The 23,643-nt window shown below is 37.7% G+C and overlaps 1 long non-coding RNA gene across 1 annotated transcript; it reads right to left on the bottom strand.

Moving 5' to 3' along the window:
* Positions 1–1,242: 1,242 nt before the first annotated feature.
* LOC115831744 lies at positions 1,243–23,574 on the bottom strand. The gene is made up of 3 exons (XR_004027227.1): positions 23,357–23,574; positions 18,898–18,974; positions 1,243–2,094 (listed from the first exon to the last, which is right to left on the bottom strand). It is a non-coding gene; the product is annotated as an uncharacterized LOC115831744 (long non-coding RNA).
* Positions 23,575–23,643: the final 69 nt, after the last annotated feature.

Genomic DNA, 23,643 nt, shown 5'->3' with positions numbered 1-23,643 from the left:
TGTTTTTAAAAAAACTTGCAAGTCTCTCAGCCTTTGTGTTGCTTAGCCTTGACGTGTTTAAGGAATCCAAGCCAGTTATTTTGTAGAATGTCCCTCACTTTGGGTCTGTCTTATGTTTCCTTATGCTTAGATATAGGTTACACACTTTTGGCAGGAATGCATTTTTATGTTATATCTGATTCTTGCCAACAAAGACAACTCAAGTATAGTTGTATAAATATACAGAGAAAATACAGTCCCAAGTGTCATTTATTTGTTATTTCTTTCAGTTGCTAATTGTTTATAATTTAAAAGTCTAGATCTAGAATATGATGTGGTGTATGTCTGTGGTAGCAAGTAGAGTAAGAATCTTTCTTCATTACATGATTATTTCAACGCAGTATTTCCTTACAAAATAAACACTCTCATCAAGTGGATTTAGCAGTGTTGAGAGAGAGAAACTTTTACCAATTTCTAATGTAGGCCCATGGTTTACTTTACGGCAAAGCTGCACTCCATGTAAACTCCAACTAGGAAGGCCAACAAAGGTACTTGATGTGAAGAAAGACTGGGTTTAAGGGATCTAAGCCAATTCAACATATTATTCATGATTTCTGCCATGTAGCAGCTTCTCGAACTTCTTTTGTTAATAGAGGCCTCCTGAAATCAATGTCTTGGTTATTGTGCTGGTATTTCTACCCATTTATTTTCTCCTTATAGACATATTCTAGTTGTAATATACCAAGAAGATCTAGAAATTTGATATGTGCTTTTTCTAAAACAAGGCATAACTTATGGTCTTCTAGTGTTGTGGGGCGTGGGAAGAGAGAGAGAAAAAAAAAAAGCAGAGAAACTCCACCTATAAAAATACTATCTACACAGATTCTATGATTTTTTTTTTTTTTAAAGAAGTTTCTGGGCGCAGTGGCTCATGCCTGTAATCCCAGCACTTTGGGAGGCCAAGGCAGGCAGATCATCTGAGGTCAGGAGTTTAAGACCAGCATGGCCAACATGGTGAAACCCCATCTCTACTAAAAATACAAAAATTAGCTGGGTGTGGTGGCACACAACTTTAATCCCAGCTACTTGGGAGGCTGAGGTGGGAGAATTGCTTGAACCCGGGAGACAGAGGCTGCAGTGAGCCAAGATCATGCCACTGCACTCCAGCCTGGGTGACAGAGCGAGACTCCATCTCAAAAAAAAAAAAAAAAAAAAAAAGTTTCTATGTGTCAGCCATATGTACTACCCCCCAAAATCTAATAATGCAAAATATTTGGGGAAATAGGTTTTAAGCTTCACATGTATGAAATTGTCTTAAATGTTAAGCCCAAAAGATAATGATGATTTTATATCCACAAGTAAGTCTTAAGAAAGTAAATTATTTTTTGTTCAAAAGAAAGGAGTGTGTGTGGATGGACACACACACAAAAGGAAGAAAGGAGAAAGGTGAGGGGGAATGAATGGATCAATAAAAGAAAACAGCCCCAGAAAGCACAATACTAGTCTTTATAAAGCTGAACCATGAACTTGAAGAAAAGATGCACAGGTGAGAAAAACCATTCTTTAAATGCTTTCAGTAGAAGCGGAAAAAAAAATTCTAGTTACTGCTATTTTATATGACTCATAGCAACTTAGTTTACACTGTGGAGGACAGTATAGCTCCCTACTTCAATCTTAGGTCAAATTTCCACCGAGAAAATGTCTTGAACTTGTCTTCACTCTTCCATTTCTACTGCCAATACTCATAAAGTCCTTAAATTAGTTCTTATTTCAATCATAGGTTCTAAGAGTATCCTAACAAGTCTGTCTCTAGCGTCTTATCCTTCTGATTTTTCTCAAACTCGTAATCAAAGTTATCTTTCTTATCTCTATTACCTCGATTGTGTTGATAGTTTTACAGGTATGTGCATATGTCCAAACTCAGCAATTGTATGTGTAGTTTATTGTGTATCAATTATACCTCAATAAAGTTGTTTTCTTAAAAAGCAAAGTTATCTTTGTACAACACATATCCAATCACATCCCTCTCCTACTCAAAAACCTTCAGCTGAAGACATGTAGTCCAGACTTCTCAGCATGACATACAAGGTCCTTCCAGCCTCAGCTCCCACAGGCCTGCATATGAGAAAAGGCATCAATCATTGAAAATGCCAGGACTTTCATATCGCTGTGCCTTTGTTTAGATTGTTCTCTCACTGGAATACCCATTCTAATCTCATTTCCATCCAACCAAACCCCACTCGTTCTTCAAAGCCCATATCTTCAACATTATAAAGCTTTTCCTGATTCTTTCCACATACCCTCAATCCATTGATAGTAAACCCTTCCTCCTATGCTCCACACTTCCTTCACACCTCAGTAACAGCAACAGGATTGAAGTACAGTTCCATGTAGAGCAAGGCACTTGATAAATGCTCAAAAAATGTTTGTTAAATGAGAGCATTGATTTTAAAATAATCTTGTGGGGTTTTTTTGTTTTTATGAGACAAGGTCTCACTGCAGTCACCCAGGATGGAGTGCAGTGGCATGATCTTGGCTCACTGCAACCTCCACCTCCTGGGTTCAAGCGATTCTCCCAACTCAGCCTCCCAAGTAGTTGAGACTACAGGCGTAACCCACCACATGCAGTTAATTTTTTCTTTTCCTTCCTTCCTTCTTTTTTTTTTTTTTGGTATTTTTTGTAGAAATGGGGTTTTGTCATGTTGCCTGGGCTGGTCTCAAACTCGTGAGCTCAAGTGATCCACCAGCCTCAGTCTTCCAATGTACTGAGACTACAGGCATGAGCCGCCACACCCAGCCCACCCAGCCTACCCAGCTAATTTTTAAATTTTTTTGAAGAGGCAGGGTCTCACTATGCTGCCCAGGCTGGTTTTAAATTCCTAGGCTCAAGCAATCCTCCTGCCTTGGACTCTCAAAGGGTTGGAATTACAGGCATGAGCCACTGCACCCAGCCTGAAACTTTTTATTATGAAAACGTTCAGGCATACATAAGAATAGACACAATAGTATCATAAATTCCCATGTGATTACCCCCCAGCTTTAACAATTATGAACATTTTACTCCGATCTTGTGTAATCTCTATTGTTTCCTGTCATCACTGTCTGAATATTCTCCTCCATACATTTTCTTTTTTGAACAAATTGCATCTGTCATTTTTCAACCTAGAAAATGTTTTTTATTAGTTTGATGGGTATTATACCTTTATTTTTATCAAGATTTATTGCAATATACATGAATTATAATGTTGAAATAAAAAACAATTTCAAACTTGAACTTCTCATTGCTTAATAACAGTAACAACATTACCTCACCTATTACTCATTGAGTGCCTACTATAGACCACGCATGGCTAGCAACCATCATATATGTTATCTTATCTTTTTAACAACCCTCTAAGGTGGGTATTATTAGCTGTATTATGGGTAAGAAAAGTGAAGCTGAGAAAGTTAAGTATATTATCCAAGTTATTAAAGGATTATTACTGAGTTCAAATCAGCTTGTCTGTGTTTTCCACTCTACCTCATTACCTCTAAATATCCCTTCTCTCGTATCTACCTGCTGAAATCTTCTTATCTATTCTGTCAGCCTAACGAGAAAAAATAGAATACATAATAAAAATCAGAAAATGAGGCATTAATCAGGGTCTCTAATTTTAAAATTATAAAATTATATAAGATAATAAAATTACATAAAATAATATCAAATGCATCTTGCAGCTTAAAAATAACAAACTGAAAAGTCACTTTCAGAAGGCATATAATAGGAAAAGATTTGTTGTTTCATAAACAGTCAATATTAAAAAATACATGCTGTTTTTCATATAACTCATATGACAAAAAGTGAAGGGGATTTTGGAAACAATTATCTAGGGATCAGTGACCTCAAAGTGTGCTCCCTGGACCAGCAAAATCAGCATCAGCCAGGAACTGCAATTTGAAATGCAAATAAGTTGACTTATTTGTTATGAGAAAACTAAAAATCTATTTAAGATTATATGCTTTTTTATTGCTCGATACTGAACAGCCTAATAAATGTGTTAAATTTTTTATTTGACCTAAATAAACGTGTTAAATATACACATATACCATACTCATAAATACACAGTAAAATAGATATACATAGGGGCAAAAACCAGAAGGAAATATGCAAAAAAGTAATATACATTGACAGTGGGATTGTTTTCTTTTCTCTTTCTTTTTAACTAATTAAATTGTCTCTAAAACTAAATTCCATAAACATTTTTATTCCTATTTTATACATGGGAGCACAGATTCAGAGGAGATAATTTTCCTGAGTAAGGAAATGAGTAAGTGCCATGAACTGGGTTTAAAGTAGAAGTTCGTGACCAAGTTCAATTTGCTATTACACCACGTGGTCCTTAAGCAAGTCTTATCATTTTACAATAGAAACACTTAAAATATAAACATGTATTGTAAGGCAATGCACAAAAATAAATTTTTTAAGAATCCAAATGTGATGTTTAATATGTTTAAAGATTAAATGTGCAATGGTTATTATCTACCAGCTTCGTTTAGTTACTAGGTTTTTGCAATGTTGAAAAAATTATGTTCACAAGCTTGAAAAATGTCTCAGCCAATTTCTTGAAAATATGTTAAATTGACCATATTATTATGGTCAATTTATTATTATGTAATTTTTATTTATTATGTAATTTTTATCAAACTTGAGGTAAAAGTGAGTATTAAAAATGAAAAGCTAAGATAGAATTTTATAATATAATAAAACAGATAACAATGGGTATAGTACATATGTTAAGTTCCAGCATTCCTAAAAGACTTCCAAAAAAAGTCCTTTGGTAGGACTAAGGATTGTTGAGTGGGCAATATAAATAAATAAATCATTTTCATAAGGAAAATGATTTAGAAGAGGGAGAAATGTAAGGTTAGTTAACAAAAATAGAATAAAGTCAGTGAAAGCAGGGGAATTATGTAAGTTACTAAGACCTTATAGAAAACAAAAAATAAAATCCAACCAAAAAAAAAAAAAAGACAAAATAAAGAGGAGACTAATGTGGAATGTTTACATTCTTGCCTCTACCAGAATTCTAGGCCAAAAGTAGAGCATCAGTTTGACTTTCTGGAAAGATTTCTTCTGAGACTGAATTAATTGATATGGTTTGGTTGTGTCCTCACCCAAACCTCATCTTGAATTGTTACTCCCACAGTTCCCACGTGTCGTGGGAGGGACCCAGTGGAAGCTAATTGAATCATGGGGGCGGGTCTTTCTCGTGCTGTTTTCATGATAGTGAGTAAGTCTCATGCGATCTGATGGTTTTATAAAAAGGAGCTCCCCTGCACAAGCTCTCTCTCTGCCTGCCGCCATCCACTGAAGATGCGACTTGCTCCTCCTTGCCTTCTGCCATGATTGTGAGGCCTCCCCAGCCCTGTGGGACTGTAAGTCCATTAAACCTCTTCTTCTTCCCAGTCTCAGGTATGTCTATATCAGCAGCATGAAAACGGACTAATACACTAAATAAATATAAGGTGTCCTGGCTATAGGACCCCCTCCTGAGTATAATAAAAATTTATGTGGTATTTTAACACAATTAGGAGGTAGCAAGCTCTCTACCCCAGGTGAAGGTCTGGAGAGGAGTTTGGGCTGAGTTTAGTACAAAAGAAGATCTGCATCTTATACCATATGTAAAAACTAATTCTCTCTATATTAAAGACTTAAGTGTAAAAAAATTAAAATCATTCAATAAAGTCTCCTACAAGCAGATAAAAACTTCAAAGCCAAGACTAGAAGCCAAGTAGCTATTTTTAAAATAGACGTGTTTAACTATACAAGAAAATGAAAAAGAGCTCTTACAAATTGACAATAAAAAAAAGAAAAACAACACCATAAAGTTAGATAGCAGAAGAACAAATTGAAATAGCCAACAAACATATGAAAAGTGTTCAAATTCATTAGCACTCAGGGAAATGCAAGTTAAAGTAAGAATGAAATCTTATTCCTATCGGACTAGCAAAAATTAAGAGAACCTATGAAAATTGTTGCTTGTTTCTGGTGAGAAAGTGAAGGAAAAGTACTTTCATAAGTTGCTAGTGGGAGCATTAAGCATTATAATCTTTTTGAAAATCACTCTGATAAATCTATTAAAATTAAAAATACATATACTCCTCAGCCCAACAATTCTACTCATGGGAATTTATTCCAAAGAAATAAAAGTATGATTATGTTAAAAATATCTACAAGGACCTCAATGTTCTAGTAGCAAAACCCTGAGCATAAAGTGGATGCCACAGGGGAAAGATGAAATGGGATTTTAGAGGATTATCCTGAAGATATTGTTGAATGAGAAAGGTAAGATACAGAAAAAAAAAATGTGTATACATTACCATTTGTTCAACAGTGCCAGAAAAACACCATTACATATATGGATACACACACACAAACACATATATATGTGTGTGCCACGTTTATGATTTATGACCATAGAGGAAAAGTATGGCAGAATTCATATTAAGTTGCTAACATGTATTGTCTTCTTGTGGGGAGGGTGAAAGGGTTTATGAGGAGGAAGAAGGGAGGGGAAGAAATGGTGAAAAAAAAGGAAGGAAAAAAGCTACACTAAAAATTATTACACTCTTTTTAGTAAATCTTACTGCTACCCCTATTTTCCCTTCTGCTGACCAAGGTGTTCCACCACATTCCTGAGAAACATGAAACATATTACACTAAAAATAAGTGCTGCAAAAGCACTAAGCAACTGGAAAAAATTATACAGGTTAAAGAATAGATAATTCTTATATGAAAAGAGCAAAATTATATCCATTCTTTCCTTTTTTAGCTAGCTAATACAAGAAGTTTCTTTTATCAATAAGTATCTTATTGATGGCCAATTCCTAGCTAATAAATGTCATCAATTCATATTAAAACATAAACTGAGTGTTTATTCTGTGCAAGGCACTACTCAAGGCACTGTAGAAAACACAAAACAATCAAGGTCCCCCACTTTCTTTTCTGTTTTAACATGTGGAAAACTGGAAGACTTCCATCTTCACATCTTCCAGTCTGCTCAAACAAAGCACTGTAGAAAATTCTAAATGTTAAAAGTAGCATCCTCTTTTTCACAAGAATGGGAAATGTCATTCAGTGTAGAGCTCCCATTAGTTATGACTAGTTCTAAAGGTATTCAGCATCTTTCATACTGTAGCACTGCCTGTATTCTTCCAGTCAAGCTAAATTGTCCTCAGCTCCTTTGGTGTCTCTCGGTGAAAAGATTTTTCCTGTGTGCTCCTTGAAGCTACTCCATGAAACTTAACCACCCAGCTTCCACTAGCTAAGGGTCTTTTCTCATTCAAAAATCTCCTATACTCTATCCGAGCTTCAGTGAATTCAGTCTCACTTCCTCATGCTATTCAGTTCTATTACAAGCCTTCCATCAAACATTTAAGAGGAAAAAATAAAGACAAAAACCAACACCCTAACCCCCAAATCAAACCAAGTGAAACATATTTTTCTTCTTTCTATTTCCCTCTGGGGAAAACATTATTCACCCTCATGGCTTTAACTGCCAATGACTATATGCCAATGACAACATGTCTAGCTGTGACCCCTCATAAGGCCCATTTCCAAGTTAGACATCTCCAACTTGATATCCCATGAGTCCCTCATGATTTAATATACTCCAAACCAAAATGATACTCCCCAAATCTCATCCATCTGTATATCTTAGGTACTTATTCGGCTGCAGAAGCCAGAACCCTGAGTCCTGCTTGATTTATAATTTTGTTTTGTTTTGTTTTATTGCTTATTATCTGTAGAACTATACAGCTTCTTGAAGACTGATTGAGTCTTTGATCTCTGTAACTGGCATGATACAGTATCTGGCACATAAAAGTTGAACAGGTCAGGCATGGTGGCTCACACCTGCAATCTCAGCACAAGGGCAACAAAGCGAGACCTCCACCTCTATAAATACATAAGTCAGCCAGATGCAGTGGCATGTGCCTGTAGTCCTAGTTACTCAGGAGGCGGAGGCAGAAGGATTGCTTGAACCCAGGAGTTTGAGAGCAGCCTGGACAACATAGTGAGGCCTTGTCTCTGCTAAAAATCAAATAAATTAGCCAGGCATGGTGGTGCATACTTGTTGTCCCAGCTACTGAGGAGGCTGAAGCTGGAGGACTGCTAAGCCCAGGAGATCAGGGCTGCAGGGAGCTATGACTGTACCAGTGCACGCCAGCCTGGGCAACAGAGCAGAGGCCCTGTCTCAAAAACAAAAAAAAAGTGCATTATGAAAAATGTGTATATGGATTTTAAGATTATTTTGCACCAAAATAAACTTGTACCAGCTTGTTACGACATGTATGAACAAGGTCTAGTTTGAGGCAGTAAAAAGAATAAGACATCAGCTTTAAAAAGATCCCTATCAGAGCAATATGCTACTGAAATTGAAACAAAAACAAACATCGACTTCATGGTGGGGCATGGGTGGGAGAATGGTGAAATCACTGATGCTTTATGGGAAGTTTATGGGGACAACGCCCCAAGGAAATCAGCAGTTTACAAATGGATCAATCCTTTTAGGAAGGAACAAGACAAGTTGAAGATGAAACTCACGGCGGCAGACCACCCACATCAATTTTTTAGAAAAAAATTATAAAAATTTTTGCAGTGGTTCACACCTGTAATCCCAGCACTTTGGGAGGCCAAGGCGGGTAGATCACAAGGTCAGGAGATCGAGATGAGCCTGGACAACATGGTGAAACCCCAACTCTACTAAAAATACAGAAATTAGCCAGGCATGGTGGTGTATGCTTATAGTCCCAGCTACTCAGGAGGCTGAGGCATGAGAATTGCCTGAACCTGGGAAGCGGAGCTTGCAGTGAGCCAAGATTGTGCTGCTGCTGCTGCTGCACTTCAGTTTGGGCAACAGAGTGAGACTCTGTCTCAAAAAAAAAAAAAAAAAGTATGTGGATCAAGATCCTGAAGTATTGCTTTGAAGAATTGTAATGGGAAATGAAATATGGCTTTACCAGTACAATCCAAAAGGCAAAGCACAATCAAAGCAATGGCTACTAAGAGATGGAAGTAGTCCAGTCAAAGCAAAAGCAGACCAGTCAAGAGCAAAGGTCATGGCAAAAATTTTCAGGGATGCCCAAGGCATTTTGCTTGTTGACTGTCTGAAGGGCCAAAGAACAATTAGATCTGCTTATTATGAGTGTTTTAAGAAAGTTAGCCAAAGCTTTAGTTTTAAAAAAAAATGCCTGGAAAAGCTTCAGTAGAGTCCTTCTCTACCATGACAATGTTCGTGCTCATTCCTCTCATCAAACAGGGGCAATTTTGCAAAAGTTTCAATGGGAAATCACTAGGTTTTTGCCTTACAGTCCTGATTTTGCCCCTTCTGACTTCCTTTTGTTTTCTAATCCTAAAAAATGTTGAAAAGGCCCCTATTTTAGTTCAGTTAATTGTGTAAAAAAGACTGCATTGACTTGGTTAAATTTCCAGGATTCTCAGTTCTTTAGGGGTGGACTAAGTAGCTATCATTGCTTACAAAACTATCTTGAGCATGATGGAGTTATTTTGAGAAATACATTTACATTTTTAATTTTTATCTTTTAATTTCATCTTTCAAAAACTTTTTGAAGTCCCCTTGTATAGTACACTGGATTCTTGACATTAGTGACCTCAGAGACTTTTTTTTTTTTTCCTGAGACAGAGTCTTGCTCTGTCACCCAGGCTGGAGTGCAGTGGCATGATCTCGCCTCACTGCATCCTCCACCTCCCAGATTCAAGCGATTCTCCTGCCTCAGCCTCCCAAGTAGCTGGTATTACAGGTGCATGCCACCACGCTCAACTAATTTTTGTATTTTTAGTAGAGACAGGGTTTCACCATGTTGAACCACTCATATCCATGAGTATCTCAACATTTGTAGAGGCTTTTGGCTTTCTACTGTCACACTTTGGCTCTGTAACATATTTTTTTTCCTCTTGAGAATTATTTACCACAAAGAAACAAATTTAATCACTTATTAATACAAATGATAACATGTAGAATAAAACAAATTCCAAGAAGTTGCAAATGCCAGATACAAAACTAAGCTCATTCACAAGATAAGTGATCTGATGGCACTACACATCAGCCTCAAAGCTTGTAATTCAAATACTCCATGACTTTCAGAGCCATTTGCAAGCAGCTGAAACCGCAAATGTTAGATCTGTAATTGTTAATGGAGTCTGTTTTTACATGTTAAAAGAAAACAAATGTACTATGCACAATAATGTCATTGATTTTTAAAAATTCTTTGTTGAAAGAAAGCCAAATTTTATACTGTTTATGTTTAAATATAATACTTCTCAGGTCTTTCTACATAGTAATTTTATGATTTGTTTTTAATGAAGCTTTCAAAGAAAAACTTTGGTCTCAAACTTTAAAATGGGTGAATTGCACGGTTTTGAATTTTTGCAGCTTGAGAAAAATTACTGGTAATTATCTGTTTAAAATTAAAACTGGTTGCATTGTGCTCTGCTTCTGATTTCTGTTGGCACTTGTGATAGTTTTTAAATGACCATAAATTCTTTGTGATTATTTGCATTGAGCAGTGGAATATTTTCCCCCTCCTCTTATCTCTGGGCTGAATCTGTGAATTGGTTAACCAAAAGAATGTGGCAGAAGTGGGCATCATGCCAGTTGACAGCTTCCAATTTTACCTCTTCGAGCTTACTCTTGGGATGCTGTCTCTCAGAATCCAGCTACCATGTTCTGAGAAGCCCAAGCCACATGGAGAGGCCACATATTAAGTAGCCACATGTAAGTAAGCTTTGGCTAATAGCTCCAGGTGGGCTCCCAGCCAATAGCCAGCAGCCAGTAGCAAACATCAAATGTCAGCCATCTGAGTGAGCCATCTTGGACATTCCAAACTAATCAAGCCCACAAATGACAGGAGCCTATGCCAACATCACACAGAGGAGAAAAACCATTGTGGAGAGCCCAGTCAACCATAGAATTGTGAAATAATAAAGTGGTTATTACTTTAGACCATTAAATTTTGCTGTTGTGCAACAACAGATTTATTTATTTATTTATTTTGTTTATTTATTTTTTTGAGACAGAGTCTCACACTGTCACCCGGGCTAGAGAGCAGTGATGCAGTCTCAGCTCACTGCAGCCTCTGCCTCCCGGGTTCAAGTGATTCTCCTGCCTCAGCCTCCCAAGTAGCGAGGATTACAAGTGCCCGCCACCATGCCCAGCTAATTTTTTGTATTTTTAGTAAAGACGGGGTTTCACTGTGTTGGCCAGGCTGGTCTCAAGCTCCTGACCTCGTGATCTGCCCACCTCAGCCTCCCAAAGTGCTGGGATTACAGGTGTGAGCCACCACGCCTGGTCAGATTTTTTTTAAATGCTATTGCATGCTTTCATATCAGTTGGCCCTATTGAACTCTACCACTGGGGGATGAAAGTTTATTGTTCCTATGGTCCACAAATATAGGCTTAAAACTTGCTTCTTAAATGTGCTATTTTAATTCTTCTGATAGTACACACACCATCTCAGACTGTACTGCTACCGACTTCTTTCATAATAACTGATGTGGATATGATATTTGCATGACCTTGTGAAATGAAACCACATTCTTTCATACTTAAAAAAACACTTTCTTGTTACGTAAGCACTCAGTTTCCCCACTCTAGAACCTCTCTGATTGTACGTACTTCTCATACCCTCTCTGATCGTACACGCTTCTAATACCCTCTGATCGGACGCGCTTCTCACGCCCTCTCTGATCATACGGGCTTCTCAGACCCTCTCTGATTGTGTGTGCTTCTCACACCCTCTCTGATCGCATGCGCTTCTCACACCCTCTCTGATCGCATGCGCTTCTCACACCCTCTCTGATCATACGGGCTTCTCAGACCCTCTCTGATCGTACGGGCTTCTCAGACCCTCTCTGATCCTATGCGCTTCTCACACCCTCTCTGATCGCATGCGCTTCTCACACCCTCTCTGATCGTACACGCTTCTCACACCCTCTCTGATCATAGGTGTTTCTCACACCCTCTCTGATCACAGGTGCTTCTCATACCCTCTCTGATCATATGCGTTTCTCATACCCTCTCTGATCATACAATTTTCATACCCTCTGATCACATGCACTTTTTCATGCCACATTGCTGGCATACTTACTAGCAAATCAGTAACATTTGACACTTGGTGGGGATAAATTTGTCAAAAAAATTTGACACTTGGTTTTTTTGTTTGTTTTTCTTTTTTTTCGAGACAGAGTCTCACACTGTCGCCCAGGCTGGAGTGCAGTGGTGTGATCTCAGCTCACTGCAACCTCCGCCTCCGGGGTTCAAGCGATTCTCCTGCCTCAGCCTCCCGAGTAGCTGGGACTACAGGCACGCACCACCAGAGCCAGCTAATTTTTGTATTTTTAGTAGAGACGGGGTTTCACAATGTTGGCCGGGATGGTCTCGATCTCTTGACCTTGTGATCCGCCTGCCTCGGCTTCCTAAAGTGCCGAGATTACAGGCATGAGCCAACGGTGCCCCGCCAAAATTTGACACTTTGAAACTGCTTGTCATGAATCTTTTTTAAAGTCACATGAGTCAGGAACTGTATCTATCACAATATATCTATAATAATGATGACCTTGCTATACAGAAGTGCTACAAAATTTAACCAGTTTATTTTTGCATATAAAAACCAAAGTTTGCTTCTCAGATTTTAGAAAATACTATTTACCTTATTGATCATAATACCTATGCTTTATGAAGTGTATCTGCCAGTTTTTTACAGCTTAATTGATATGCAATTTATAAGCCACAAAACCCACCATTTAAAAGTGTGCAATTCAATGGCTTCAATATATTCACAGAATTATGCAATTATCACCACCATGTAATTTTAGAAAAATTTTCATCACTCCCCAGAATAAAAACATCCACACACCACTAAACTACTTTCTGTCTCTACAGATTTATCTATTTGGTATATACAGTATACATGGAATCATACAATATATGGCCTCTTGTGACTGGCTTCTTTCACTTAGCATAATCCTTTCAAAGCTCATCTCATAGTACATGTTGTAGCATGTACTTAATTCCTTTTTATTGATTAATAATACTTCGTTATATGGATTTGCCACATTTTGTTTATCTATTCATCAGTTGATGCACATTTGTGTTGTTCTCACTTTGGGGCTATTATGAATAATGCTATTATGAATGTTGCCATATCCTTCATTTTTGGACATATGCTTTCATTTCTGTTGGGTAAATACTTAGAAGTGAAACTGCTCACGCCTGTAATCCCAGCACTTTGGGAGGCCGAGGCGGGCGGATCACGAGGTCAGGAGATCGAGACCATCCTGGCTAACACAGTGAAACCCCGTCTCTACTAAAAATACAAAAAATTAGCCGGGCGTGGTGGTGGGTGCCTGTAGTCCTAGCTACTCAGGAGGCTGAGGCAGGAGAATGGCGTGAACCTGGGAGGCGGAGCTTGCAGTGAGCCGAGATCGCGCCTCTGCACTCCAGCCTGGGCGACAGAGCAAGACTCCGTCTCAAAAAAAAAAAGTGAAACTGCTAAGTCAAATGTTCATTCTATGTTTAACATTTTAAGGAACTACCAGACTGTTTTCCAAAATGGTCACACCATTTCAAATTTCTGCCAGCAATGTATGAAGGTTTCAATAGCTCAACATATTCACAACAATTGTTATTGTCTTTTTTATTTTAATCATCTTAGTGGGCATGAAGTGGATCTGTAATTTTGATTTGCATTTCCCTAATGACTAATAATGTTGAATAACTTTGTATAAGCTTATCAGCCATTTATATCTTCCTTGGAGAAATGTCTATTCAAATCATTTTCCCATTTTCAATGGGTTATTTGTCTTTGTTTTAGGGTTGTAAGATTTATCTATTTTGGATATAAATATTTTATCAGATATATGATTTGCAATTATTTTCTTTCAATCTATGGGTTATCTTTTTACTTTCATGATATTGTCTTTTGAAGCATAAAACTTTTTAATTTTGATGAAGTACAAGTTGTCTATTTTTTTCTTTTGTCACTTGTGATTTTGTTGTCAGGTCCAATAAATAATTGTCTAAACCAAGGTCAGGAATTCTTAGGCTTTTTCTAAAAATTTTATAGTTTAACTCTTACATTTAGGACTTTGATCCATTTGAGTTAATTTTTGTATATTCTGTGAGGTAGGGGTGCAATTTCATTTTTTGCCAAGTCCCAACACCAATTGTTGAAAAAATCTATTCTTTCACCCATTGAATTGTCTTGACAACCATTGAAAATCAGTTGGCCTCAGATGTATGGTTTTATTTCTGGACTCTCAATTCTGTTCCATTGATCTATATATAGTATCCTATGCCAATACCACACTATTTTAGTTGCTGCAGCTTTGTAGTAAGTTTTGAAAATGTGTGTTCTCCAACTTTATTCTTTTGTTTTGGGTATTCTGGTCCCTTAAAATTCCAGTTTAACCATAGTGGCACATTGGTTGAACTAAGTACAGTTGATGAACTAAGGCTGACATATTTTTGTCATCCAAAGTCCACAGTTTACATTGGAGTTCACTCTTGGTGTTGTGCAGTCTATGGGTTTTCATGAATGTATAATGATACGTATTCACCATAGTAATACACTATTGTATAGAACAGTGACACTGCCCTAAAAATCCTCTGTGCTCTGCCTACTTCTCCTGCTATATCCATAGTTTTGTTATAGTTATATCCATAGTTTTGCCTTTTCCAAAATGTCATATAGTTAGAATCATACAGTATGTGGCCTTTTCAGAAAATGGCTTCTTTCACTCAGCAATTTGCTGCTAAGGTTCCTACATATATTTTCATAGCTTGATAGTTCACTTTTTTTAGTGCTGAATAATATTCCATAGTCTGGATATACCATGGCTTATTTATCCATTCACTTACTAACAAACATCTTGATAATCTTGATTGCCTCCAAGTTTTAGCAATTATGAATAAAGCTGCTATAAACATCTTTGCTCAGATTTTTGTGTGGACATAGTTTTCAATTCATTTAAATAAATACCAAGGAACATGACTGCTAGACTGTATGTTAGCAGTATGTTTAGTGTTGTAAGAAACTGCCAAACAATCTTCCAAAGTAGCTGTACCATTTTGGATTCTCACCAGCAATGAATGAGAGCTCCTGTTGTGCCACATCCTCACTTGCATTTGGTGTTGTCAGTGTTCTGGATTTTGTTCATTCTAATGGGTGTGTAATACTTGTTGTTTTAATTTACAATTCCCTAATGATATATGATTTTGAACATTTCTTTATCTTTACTTGCCATCTGTTTACCTTCTTTGGTGAGGTGTCTGTTCGGGTCTTTTACACATTTTAAAATCAGGTTGTTCATTTTCTATTGCTGGGTTTTAAGAATTCTTTGTATATTTTGGGTAACAATCCTTTATCAAACGTGTTTTTTGCAAATATTTTCTCCCAATTTGTGGCTTGTCTTATTCTCTTTACAGTTGTCTTTGGCAAAGCAGAAATTTTAAATTTTAATGAAGTCCAGCTTATCAATTATTTCTTTCAGGGACCATGCTCTTAGTGTGATATCTAAAAAGTCATCACCATACCCAAGTTCATCTTAGATTTTCTCCTATATTCTAGAAGCTTTATAGTTCCACATTTTACATTTAGGTTTATGATCCACTTTGAGTTAATCTTTGTAAAGGCTCTGTGTCTAGATTCATTTCTTGCATGTGGATGTCCAGTTGTTCCACCACAACTTGTTGAAAAGACTACTTTTGCTCCATTGTATTGCCTTTACTCATTTGTCAACAATTAGGCAGGGCACCGTGGCTCACGCCTGTAATCCCAGCACTTTGGGAGGCTGAGATGGGTGGATCACCTGACGTCAGGAGTTTGAGACCAGCCTGACCAACATGGTGAAACCCCATTTCTACTAAAAATACAAAAATTGGCTGGCCGTGGTGGTGTGCAACTGTAGTCCCAGCTACTTGGAAGACTGAGACAGGGGAATCACTTGAAGCCAGGAGGCGGAGGTTGCAGTGAGCCGAGATTGTGCCACTGTACTCCAGCCTGGGTGACAGAGTGAGACTCCATCTCAAAAAAACAAACAAAAAAAATCAGTTGACTAAATTTATGTAGGTCTTTTCTATGCTTTCTATTCTGTTTTATTGATCTATTCATCTATTCTTTCATCAGTATCATGTTCTCTGATTACTGTGGCATAAGTCTTAAAGTCAGGTAGTGTCAGTCTTCCAATTTGGTTCTGCTCCTTCAAAACTGAGTTGGGTCTTTTGCCTCTCCATATAAACTTTAGAATCAGTTTGTCAATAGCCACAAAATAATTTGCTGGGATTTTCATTGCATTCAATCTGTAGATTGTTGGGATAAACTGACATCTTAACAATTCTGAGTTTACCCATCCATGAACATGGACTATTTCTCCAACAAAGTTTTATAGTTTTCTTCATATAGATCTTGTACATATTTTGTTAGACTATAGCTATGTATTTCATTTTGGAGACGCTGGTGTAAATGATATTGTGTTTTTAAATTCAAGTTCTACTTGTTTGTTGCTGGTATAGGGGAAAGTGATTGAATTTTGTGCATTAACATTGTATCTTGCAAACTTACTATAATCACTTATTAGTTCCAGGAGGGCTTTTTTGTCCATTCCTTCAGATTTCCTACATAGACAATCACATCATGTGCAAACAAAGACAGTTGTTTTCACCCTCCCATCCCAATTAGTATACCCTTCATTTTCTTTCTGGTCTAACCGCATTAGCTACAACTCTCAGTATGATGCTCAAAAGGAATGGTAAGAAGGGGACATCCCTGCCTTGTTCTTGATCTTAGTGGGAAAATCCTCAAGTTTCTCACCAGCAAGTACGATGTTAGCTGTAGGATTTTTTGTAGACAGTCTTTATCAAGTTGGGAAGTTTTCCCCTATTCCTAGTTTGTTGAGAGTTTTTATCATGAATCAATGTTAGATTTTGTCAAATGCTTTTTTCTGCATCTATTGGTCTACAAACATAGCTTTTCTTCTTTAGCCTGTCGATGTGATGGATTATATTCATTGTTTTTCCAATGTGGAATCGGCCTTGAATGCCTAGAATAAATCCCACTTGGCTATGGTGTATAATTCTTTCTATATGTTGCTGGATTTGATATGCTAACATTTTGTTGAGAATTTTTGCATCTATGGTCATGAGAGATATTGGTCTATAGTTTTCTTTTCTTGTAATGTCTTTGTCTTGGTTTGGCATTAGTGTAATGCTGGCCTTATAGAATGAGTGATGAAGTATTCCCTCAGGTTCTATTTTCTGAAAGAGACTATACAGAATTGGTATAATCTCTTCCTTAAGTGTTTGGTAGAATTCACCAGTGAACCCGTCAGAACCTGGTGTTTTCTCTTTCAGAAAATTATTATTATTATTTTATTTATTTATTTACTTTGAGACCAAATCTCGCTCTTGTCACCCAGGCTGGAGTGCAGTGGCGCGATCTTGGCTCACTGCAACCTCCACCTCCCAGGTTCAAGCAATTCTCCTGCTTCGGCCTCCCGAGTAGCTGCGATTACAGGTGCCTACCACCATGCATGGCTAATTTTTGTATTTTTAGTAGAGGTGGGGTTTCACCATGTTGGCCAGGCTGGTCTCTAACTCCTGACCTCAGATGACCCGCCTGCCTCAGCCTCCCAAAGTCCCTGGGATTACAACCATGAGCCACTGCATCCAGCCTAGAAAATTATTAATTATTGATCTGATTTTTTAAATAGATACAGGCTATCCATTAGTAATTCATTAGTGCAGCTGATATTAGTAATTTTTGAGTCTTCTCTCTTTTCTTCTTAGCCTAGCTAGAGGCTAGCCAATTTTGCTGTTTTCAAATAACCAACTTTTGGTCTTCTTTCACTATTGATTTCCTATTTTCAATTTTATTGATTTCTGCTCTAATTCTTATTATATCTTTTATTTTTCTTACTTTGAATTTAAATTTTCTTTTTCTAGTTTCCTAAAGTGGAAGCTTAGATTATTGATTTTTAGAGTTTTCTTCTTTTCTAAAATATGTATTTGATGCTACAAGTTTCTGTCTTCGCCTGGCATGGTGACTCATGCTTGTAATCCCAGCATGTTGGGAGACCAAGGTGGGAGTATAGCATGAAGCCAGCAGTTTGAGGCTGCAGTGAGGTATAATTATGCCACTGCATTCCCACACCAGCCCGGGCTTCAGAGCAAGACCACAACTCAAAAAAAAAAAAAAAACTAAACAAACACAAACAAACAAAAAAATCCCCTCTAAGCACTGCTTTCACCACATCCCATAAATTTTAACAAGTGTGTTTTCACTTTATTTAGTTCAAAATATTTTAAATTTCCCTTGAGATTTCTTCTTTGAGCCATATGTTATCTAGAAGTGTGTTGTTTAATCTCCAAGTATTTGGGGATTTTCCAGCAATTTTTCTGTTATTGATTTCTAGTTTAAGTACATAAGGTTTGAGATCAGACATTGTATGGTTTCATTTCTATTTGTTCTTCGTTCTTATTTTTGTCTTCTACATTTTTTACCTGCCTTTTGTGGTTTTAATTGAGCATTTTATATTATTCCATTTTCTCTCCTTTCTTAGCATATCAATTATACTTTTCTAAAATCTTTTTTTAGTAGTTGCCCTATATTTAGCAATATACATTTACCAAGTCCACTGTCAAATAACACTTCACCACTTCACAGGTAATGTAAGTACCCTATAATAAAATATTTCTATTTCTTCCCTCCCATTCCTTAAATCATTGTTATCATTAATTTCCCTTACATATAAGCATATATTTATATATAAGCATGTCATTGAATACATTGTTGCTATTCTTATTCAAACCAAACTGTTACCTGTTAAATCAATTAAATATTAGAAAAAATATTTAATTATACCTTCATTTATTCTTTTCCCAATGCTTTCTTTCTTTATGGATATCTGAGTTTCTGACATATATCATTTTCTTTCTCTCCTAAGGAAAAAAAAAACAACTTCTTTTAACATTTCTTGTTCAAGGCAGGTCTACTGGCAACAAATTCCCTCAATTTTTTTTTTTTTTTTTTGTCTAAGAAAGTCTTCTTCACTTTTTAAAATCTTTGATTTTAATTTAAAAATTAGCTTAGTGATAAGTATAATTTAATGTCTATATGTAATACCATGTGTATATCTACATGAACACTGTATGTTTTACCTTGGTTTTATATCAAAGTTTTTACTTAAATCTTTCCCAAGAGAAGAATCACCATCTGTTAGTGACATATTGCAATTAAACCATAAAATGATTCTGAATTTTTTTCTATTTTGGAGATACTTTTGTTTTCAAGGAGGAATTAGTTTCTCTTCAGATGTTCATTTTTGACTGAAAATTTTAAATTTTTTTTTGGTCTAGACTGGTTTGAAACAGTGACATTATTTTGTGTACTAGGATGTCCTCTTGTTTAGACAGATTTATAGTACTAATTAGAAAGCTGCTAACACCCTTATTTCAACTCATTGAGATAATTTAGATTCTTAAAACATAAGGAGAGATAACTTGTTGGAAACATTTTTATAACTTTAGTTAAAAACAATATAAAAAACATAAAACACTTTTTTTTTTTTGAGACAGGGTTTCACTCTGTCACCCAGGCTGGAGTGCAGTGGTGTGATCATAGCTCACTGCAGCCTTGAATGCCATGTGATATCCTCAAAGGATTCTCCTGGCTTAGCCTCACAAGTAGCTGGCACTGTAGGCACATGCCACCATGCCTGGCTAATTTTTATTTTTTATTTTTTTGTAGCAAATGGGGTCTTGCTTTATTGCCCAAGCCATTCTCGAATTCCTGGGCCCAGGTGAACCTCCCACCTCTGGCCTCCCAAAGTGCTGGGATTACGGGCTCGAGCTGCTACTCCTGGCCATGAAACACATTAAAACATTTTTAAGTCTACATGAAACAACTGTACCTCCTTCATAGTACAGGATCAACTTCCTTATCATTCTTACACAAAAATATTTCTCAATTCCATTTACCGATATTCAGGGATTTCAATCCTCATATAGTGTTTCTGTAAAAATGTGTGCATATGTTTTACATGAAAGCATAAGTCAGTGGTATTGTTTGAGTAACCCCCAAATAATATTTACATGAAATACTCTTTTTTTTCAAGTCTTGATCTGATTACTGACCACTACATCCTTGTAGTATCAAAACACTTAGAACTAAAGTAGCTTTACTGTTGAGTCAGGAGGAAAATGCATGTCAAGAAGTAGTTCCAGTTTGAAAAAAGCAGGTCAAGATCCTTTCACCAAAGTTAGCCATTTTGAGTTTGGCATCTAATCAATGAGGAGTGGACTGCTTCACTTGTGAAGGATAATTTTACAGGATACAGAATTCTAGGTTTGTGCATTTAAAAAAATTCTCAACACTCTAAATATTTTATTCCTCTCTCTTCTTCCTTTCATGGTTTTTGAGAATTCAATGTAATTCTTATCTTAGCTCCTGTATACATAATTCCCCCCTCCCCTCAGCTTCTTTCACGATTTTTAAAAAATATTTTATTTTTCAAAGTGTAAATATGATATGCCTAGGTGTGGTTCATTGAGCACTTATCCTGTTTGGAGTTCTCTGAGCTTCCAGGATGTGTGATTTGTTGTCAGACATGAACTTGGGGGAAATTAATCATGAGCATTCTTCATTTCTGTTAGTGTTTTTGATCTCTAGCATTTCTTTTTGAGTCTTTATTGGAATTTCTATCTCTGCTTATATTTTCCATCTGCTCTTGCATGTTGTCTACTTTTTCCATTACCTCCAGTAGCACATTCATCTTGGCTTTTTTTTCAAAGTCCTGGTCTGATAATTTCAACACTCCTGCTATATATGACTCTAGTTCTCCTGCTTGTTCAGTCTCTTCAAGGAGTGTTTTTTGCCTTTTAGTATGCCTTGTAATTTTTTGTTGAAACCTGGATGCTATGGTTTGAATGTCCCCTCCAAAGCTCATGTTGAAACTTAATCACCAATGTGGCAATATTGAAAGGTGGGGCCTTTAAGAGGCAAATGGATCCTGTGTGCCCCGCTTTCATGAATGGATTAATTCATTCACAGATTCATGGATTAATGGGTTAATGAATTAGTGGGTTATCATGGGAGTGAAATTGGTGGCTTTATAAGGAGACCTTAGCTAGAACATTAGCACACTCAGCCTCCTTGCCATGTGATATCCTGTGCTGCCTCAGGACTCTTCAGAGAGTCCGCACCAGCAAGAAGGATCTCACTAGATGCACTCCCTTGACCTTGGACTTCTCAGTCTCCGTAACTATAAAAAATGAGTTCCTTTTCTTTATAAATTACCCAGTTTTATGTATTCTGTCATAAACAATAGAAAACAACTAAGACACCAGACAGGATATACTGGATAAAAGGAATACTTGTAAGTAGGCTTTTAGTGGTATGTGGTAAGGTACAGGATAGGGCAAGTATTCTATAGTCCTATGATTAGGCCTCAGCCTTTAGTGAGCCTGTGTGGATGGTGAAAGTCACCAGTACTTCCTTTTTTTTTGAGATGGAGTCTAGCTCTGTCACCAGGCTGGAGTGCAGTGGCACAATCTCAGCTCATTGCAACCTCTGCCTCCCACGTTCAAGAGATTCTCATTCCTTGGCCTCCCGAGTAGCTGGGATTACAGGCATGCGCCACCACACCGGGCTAATTTTTTTTTTTTTTTTTTTTTGAGCGGAGTTTTGCCTTGCTCTGTCGCCAGGCTGGAGTGCGGTGGCGCGATCTAGGCTCACTGCAACCTCCCCCTCCCAGGTTCAAGCGATTCCCCTGCCTCAGCCTCCCGAGCAGCTGGGACTACAGGTGCGCACCACCATGCACAGCTAATTTTTTGTACTTTAGTAGAGACGGGGTTTCACCATGTTGGCCAGGCTGGTCCTGAACTCCTGACCTCAAGTGAGCCCCCCACCTCGACCTCTCCAAGTGCTGAGATTACAGGCGTGAGCCACTGAGCCTGGCCACCAATACTTTTTTTTTTTTTTTTTTTTTGACAGAGTCTCGCTCTATCGCCCAGGCTGGAGTGCAGTGGCGCGATCTCGGCTCACTGCAAGCTCCGCCTCCCGGGTTCACGCCATTCTCGTGCCTCAGCCTCCCCAGTAGCTGGGACTACAGGCGCCCGCCAATACTTCTTAATCTCCCACACTTAAGTGGAACAGGATGGTTTATGGAGGCTGAAGTTGAGTATTTCCCTTCTCCCAGGTAGTTTAGGCTCTGATAAAACCCAGCAGACTAGGCTTTGGTAAAAATACTTTCTCCTGAGGGCAGGTTTTGTTAAGAACTGATTGCTCTGGCTATTTTTAAATGGTTACCTTTTCAGCAGAGGAATCTTTCAGTAAAAATTTAAGTAATTAACCTAACTGTCAGAGGAGTTTGAACCAGAGCGATTCCATTTTGAGTGAGGGCCAGGAAAATGAGGCTGAGACTTGCTGGGCTGAATTCTCAGAATTTAGGCATTCCTCGCCTCTAGATGTTTACGATTAAGGGAACAAATTAATAATGTTTACTAAAACAGACCCAGACTTGGGAGTGTCCAGATATCACGGTATCTGGAGGACAAAGGCATTCCTAATTTTGCTTTAAAGATAATAATATCGATTCTTGCAAAATAATTAAGAAAATTAATCCTTGATCACAAACCCTTGTAGCAGAGCACATCTCCCCATATATACAAGCATTGTACCTAGGGTGGATGCGTCCCTTCTCTCACTTTCAGGAATGTCCTACTCTGTCTATGGAGTAGCTGTCCTTTCACCACTTTACGTTTCTTAATAAACTTGCTTTTACTCAGCACTGAGAACTCGCCCTGAATTCTTTCTTGCGCGCGATCGAAGAACCCTCTCTCGGGGTCTGGATCCGGACCCCTGTCGTAACATAACTGAAAACCCCAGTGCAAAGGCATAGCACCCTACTTAAGAATTTGAAAACATTCATCATTAGTTATTTCAAATCATTGATTAACTTTCTCTAAGCCAATCAGATTCCTACCTGATGTCGAAAAGAAAAGCAAAAGGTAGACTCTTTCAATACTTTCAGACGCTTGGGCAAAAAATGCACTTTCATGCTATAAAGAATGCAGCACAAATACTATATAACAGGGCTTTATACTTGGGGAAAAGCTGCCAGGTCCAAACGCTAAAGGAAAACTATTGGAGCTCATTTTTTCCTGCCCACGTTAGCTAGCATATTTTCTTGAAATTGAAAAAAAATGATTTTGGTGAAACTGAAAAAAAAGAAGCACCAACAACCCTACCTTGAAATAAACTACTGTACCTCTTAAGCCTCATCCCTTCTACCCCAGAAACCTGGAAGAAAAAAAAGATATACCCGAGCTCGTCCAACCCCTCTTTGCGTGGACTGTATAGGAGTATTTGGCCCATCCTGCCTCCTTTAATCCAACATTCTGCGTCTTTTTTCCTTCAGCTTCTCGGCGCCCCCTTTGGCCAGCACTGACATCTTAGTCATCGCGGTCCAAAATTTACGCACGCGCCTTTGAAGGCTCACAGAGCCCGTCTCTCCCGGACGAAACTCATCCAATCAGAGCCAGCCAGGAAGCCGAGGCCCAGAAAGGCCTCGCGACGCCCAACTTCCCGAGGTTAGCGTCTCTGATGTCA

This window comes from Nomascus leucogenys, chromosome 20 (genome assembly GCF_006542625.1).
Source record: "Nomascus leucogenys isolate Asia chromosome 20, Asia_NLE_v1, whole genome shotgun sequence".
NCBI classification, from domain to species: Eukaryota; Metazoa; Chordata; class Mammalia; order Primates; family Hylobatidae; genus Nomascus; species Nomascus leucogenys.
The sequence above is the reverse complement of the archived record's forward strand: the minus strand, read 5'-3'. Positions and strand labels throughout refer to the sequence as shown.